The sequence below is a fragment of the Callorhinchus milii genome, unplaced genomic scaffold (assembly GCF_018977255.1).
Source record: "Callorhinchus milii isolate IMCB2004 unplaced genomic scaffold, IMCB_Cmil_1.0 Scaffold17, whole genome shotgun sequence".
Classification (NCBI taxonomy): domain Eukaryota; kingdom Metazoa; phylum Chordata; class Chondrichthyes; order Chimaeriformes; family Callorhinchidae; genus Callorhinchus; species Callorhinchus milii.
The window spans coordinates 15,378,264-15,383,910 of NW_024704758.1; positions in this window are offsets into that span (position 1 = coordinate 15,378,264).

Genomic DNA, 5,647 nt, shown 5'->3' on the forward strand with positions numbered 1-5,647 from the left:
TGTGTTTCTGTCTCTCTGTGTGTCTCTGTCTCTCTCTGTGTGTCTCTGTCTCTCTCTGTGTGTCTCTGTCTCTTTCTGTTTCTCTCTGCGTCTCTGTCTCTGTGTGTGTCTCTGTCTCTCTGTGTGTCTCTGTCTCTCTGTGTGTCTCTCTCTCTGTCTCTCTCTGTGTCTGTCTCTCTCTGTGTGTCTCTCTCTGTGTGTCTCTCTCTGTGTCTCTGTATCTCTCTCTGTGTCTCTGTCTCTCTCTGTGTCCCTGTTGCTGCTGTGTTGAGCTGCTGATGGAGGGCTCTGGGTAGTTGAAGGGGAGATTGCAATCCGCACACAGGCTCTGGGCTATGGACGGAAGCGGAATCCCGAGGAGCCAGTGAGTCCCAGATGCCAGCGCTGAGCTGAGAGGCTGTGAGGAGACACCCCCCCCCCCCCCCCCGGCTCCTACCCCCACAACTCACTCACATCTCCCCCAAACTCACATTGTCAGCCTCTATACAGCACCCGCTACTGCCCAACCCCAATAACATCTCCTTACCCCAACCCCAATAACATCACCTTACCCCAACCCCAATAACATCACCTTACCCCCAATAACATCACCAGACCCCAACCCCAATAACATCACCTTACCCCAACCCCAATAACATCACCTTACCCCAACCCCAATAACATCACCAGACCCCAACCCCAATAACATCACCAGACCCCAACCCCAATAACATCACCTTACCCCCAACCCCAATAACATCTCCTTACCCCAACCCCAATAACATCACCTTACCCCAACCCCAATAACATCACCTTACCCCCAACCCCAATAACATCACCTTACCCCCAATAACATCACCTTACCCCAACCCCAATAACATCACCAGACCCCAACCCCAATAACATCACCTTACCCCAACCCCAATAACATCACCTTACCCCAACCCCAATAACATCACCTTACCCCAACCCCAATAACATCACCTTACCCCAACCCCAATAACATCACCTTACCCCAACCCCAATAACATCTCCTTACCCCCAATAACATCACCTTACCCCAATAACATCACCTTACCCCCAACCCCAATAACATCACCTTACCCCAACCCCAATAACATCACCAGACCCCAACCCCAATAACATCACCTTACCCCAACCCCAATAACATCTCCTTACCCCCAACCCCAATAACATCACCTTACCCCAACCCCAATAACATCACCTTACCCCAACCCCAATAACATCACCTTACCCCAACCCCAATAACATCTCCTTACCCCCAATAACATCACCTTACCCCAACCCCAATAACATCACCTTACCCCAACCCCAATAACATCTCCTTACCCCCAACCCCAATAACATCACCTTACCCCCAACCCCAATAACATCACCTTACCCCCAACCCCAATAACATCACCTTACCCCAACCCCAATAACATTACCTTACCCCCAACCCCAATAACATCACCTTACCCCCAACCCCAATAACATTACCTTACCCCCAACCCCAATAACATCACCTTACCCCCAACCCCAATAACATCACCTTACCCCCAACCCCAATAACATCACCTTACCCCCAACCCCAATAACATCACCTTACCCCCAACCCCAATAACATCACCAGACCCCAACCCCAATAACATCACCAGACCCCAATCCCAATAACATCACCTTACCCCAACCCCAATAACATCACCTTACCCCAACCCCAATAACATCACCGGACCCCAACCCCAATAACATCACCGGACCCCAACCCCCATAACATCACCTTACCCCAACCCCAATAACATCACCGGACCCCAACCCCCATAACATCACCAGACCCCAACCCCAATAACATCACCAGACCCCAATCCCAATAACATCACCTTACCCCAACCCCAATAACATCACCTTACCCCAACCCCAATAACATCACCGGACCCCAACCCCAATAACATCACCGGACCCCAACCCCAATAACATCTCCTTACCCCCAACCCCAATAACATCACCGGACCCGAACCCCAAAAACATCACCTTACCCCCAACCCCAATAACATCACCTTACCTTGTAACTGGAGAACCAGCCCAGCAGTAAGGCACCAAGTGGCCTATTCTGTAAATACATTTTCTATAATTCTAACTTTCTCCTTGTAACTGAAGTGAAACCTGTGGCAGTGTATTTGAGCAGTGGGTGTTGAAAATGATTGAGGTTTTTCTTTTGAATGATTTCCTTCCTCTCCGCCAACGAGAGAAAAACAAGACCTTGTCTCAAATAGAAGACGGTATTTCCTGCTCCACCCAACTTGTCACCCGTTTGATTGTCTAATTGCATTTCTTTCAGAATGGTCGGGTTGTCAGCCACTAGTCATAGTCATAAGCCAGTCACAGGAAGAGAGAAAGAAGAGCCTAAGAGAATTATTTTCACTGGTTGGAATGTGGAATGCCCCATCAAGTACAGTGGGAGATGTAGGCTCCATTGTGGACTTCAACAATAACACATTACCTTTGTATTGCGCCTTTCACGTCGGGAGGACGTCCCAAGGCAGCTTCAACAGGGAAGTGGACAGGTGTATGAAAGCTGGTGGCTTGAAGGGGTTTGAGGCTAAGGATTGAATGAACTCCTTGCTCTGTGAAGCAGTGCGCACTCAATTGGCCGAATGGCCTCCTTCTGTGCTGTAAATGTCTACCACTCTCATGCCATGCCTACCATCACCATCTTCCCATTTCAGCATTAAACTGTCTCTTATATTGTGCATCCTCACCTTGCAACACCTGTGTTGATAACCTGTTCCTTCCCGCTGTCTATTGCCATGTCTATTGCCATGTGTGCCATGGAATGCTGGAGTCTCCTGTTGAGCCTCTCTTGCCCTCACTCATGTGCTTTACTGAGGGAATGGCTGCTTTCAACACTTGCACAGAAGGAGAGAAGATTGGGGGATATAGAGTGTTAGCCCACAAATACACAGTCACGACACGTTACAGTTTTATCCTGTGAAGCACTTTGAGACGTTTCACTGTGGTGATAAGGCACGGGATATAATGCTCGGACCATTTTCATTGTTGTTATAATATCGGAAATCGTACCTTGGAATGTTATTTTGTTTCATTCAGATCTCTCTGGACACAAACAGTTTAAATGGTTTAACTTGCAGTTTCAAATCAAAACAACTAGCATGAAAGTTATAGTCAATACAATACATTGTATACACTGGCTGTTTGTGGGACACTGCTGTTTACAAACTTGTCTACAAAAAAAAGTCAATACACTTTACAGTATATCCTGTAAAATGATATAATGTCCTCTCAATCTGAAAGGCGATAAATCAAATGAAGTATTATTATTATTAGCCCGCATCGCATAGCTGCATTGAAGACCTATTGCTTATCAGTTCTATTCAGCTCCCACACACAGCAAAGGGAGAGGAGAGTTTGTGGATGATTCTGCCCCTCAGATCCTCTCAATGGTGGATGTAAAAGGAAGGAGAATGAGACGGAAATTACAGACAAGCCAAAATATCTTTATTGCAACTCTAACAAGATCAGCATTTTTAAGGACCAGCACTCACACAACAACAAGATTGCAGTTATAGAGCGCCTTTCACGTCAGGAGGGCGTCCCAAGGCGCTGGACAGTTGGATCGGGACCCGAGCAGGGGGGAAATGGTCAGGGTGAGGGGAGGGAAGGGAGGGAGCGAGGAGGGGATAGAGAGTCGAGAGGGGAGGTGAAGGCACGGTCGAAGAGAAAGGTCTTGAGACCGGCCTTGAAGGAGGAAAGGGAGGAAGCGGCGAAGGCACTGGGGGATAGAGTTCCAGAGCCTCGGGGCTGAAGGCCACCGATGGTAGGGCGGTTGGGGCGGGGGATGTGGAGCAGACCGGAGCCAGAGGAACGGAGGGTACGGGCAGGTAGGTAGGGGGAGAGTAGGTCGGAGAGGTAGGAGGGAGCGAGGCCGTGAATGGCCTTGTAGGTGAGGATGAGGATCTTGAATTCGAATGGTGAATGGTGAAGCACAGCGTAAACTGTCAAAGTTTCAGAGGAAACATCCTGACAGGAGTTTAACTCCAGGTATATTTACAATTGATTGATGGAAATGACAAGTTGTCACACTGTGAAGTTCACTGTAAATCTCTCCTGACACCAGCACTGAAATCCAACCAGTGACCGAGAATTCCTGAGTGTTATTCCCTCCCCACTGGGCTGATCCTGAATGCTAAATACTATGAAAACAGTATTGTATTGAGGGAAAACTTTTTTAAAAAATGTGTTTGCCTCTAACTCTTCAATAAACATGAAACCGTATACGTTCACAAGTCAGTCACTGCATTTATTTTGTTTACATAGTGCCTTTCATGTTGGAAAGACATCTCAAGGCGCTGGACAGTCCCAGTTCGGCACCCATGCTGAGGGGAGGCCCAGGGGGAGGAACTCAATAACACTCAGTCACTTGTTGTTTCAATGCTGCATTTGTATTCTACACAGTACACAACAGCAAACACCAACCAGCAGAACGTCACAGATTGATTTTGAGAACATCACCAAATCCCAGACATATTTAAAATGCTGACAAAACACAAAATACTGGCAGATGCTGGAAATCTGAAACAAAAACAGAAGCCGCTGGGAACACTCAGCAGGTCAGGCAGCATCTATGGAGAGAGGAAAATGAGTTCAATAACTTGGGGTCCCTTGGGGCCGTGGACCCGAAACGCTGACTCATTTTCCGTTCTCCATAGATGCTGCCTGACCTGCTGAGTGTTCCCAGCAACTTCTAGATTTTAAGTGGTGTGTTTTTAAAAAAAATTAAAAAACTCAAAATCAGCAAGGTGCAGATAGATGTAACGTCTCTCAGAGCACTGTGCTGGGATATGTATGATTCTCTTTTCAAAATCAAATAGGTTAAAATAATTAATACAGTAATAATAATGCTTGCATTTGGTAAAGTACCTTTCACATCAGGAGGATGTCTCAAAGCACTTCACAGGATACACTGCACAGTGAGCTGACTATATAGCAGTTGGCAAACAAGGCAGGTCATTTGCGCACAACGATTGGGCTGCCACATTTGCCTACTATCCCTCCTCTCCCCTCCTCCCATCCCGCTCACTCACTCACTCACACACTCACACACACTCACACACACACAAAGCTGTCAATTTGTCACCCAGATACCAAACAAAAGCAGTTGATGTTTTGATGACCAACTGTTTTAGTCAAGAAGAAGTGGACAAGTATCTGCTTGGAAACAGGATTAGAACAGGCTTGGAGGTACACAGGGAAAGGTCCTGAGTTAAATGGATAAATAGTCCTCGGGACACAATGTGCCAATGCTCTGAGGAGTGGAAATCCTACCCAAATAGCTGCCCCAAGCTGCCCCTAAACAGCAGTTACAAAACATAATAAAGAGCAATAGAAAGTCACTGAGAAACCCCGTAAATGTCCATTTATTGCATTTAGGATTATCTAACATTACAATATAACCTTATTATTAAACTTAATATATGTCGAGCTTCCTAGATTAATACATTAAATTCCGACGTAGAAAGGACTCCCCTCTCCCTCTTCAAGTCCTATTGCTAAAGATTTAGGGTCGTGCCAGGTATGATCACTAGTTAGTGTTTAGCATGACCACTAATTAGGAACATAGGAACAGGAGGAGGCCATTCAGCCCCTGGAG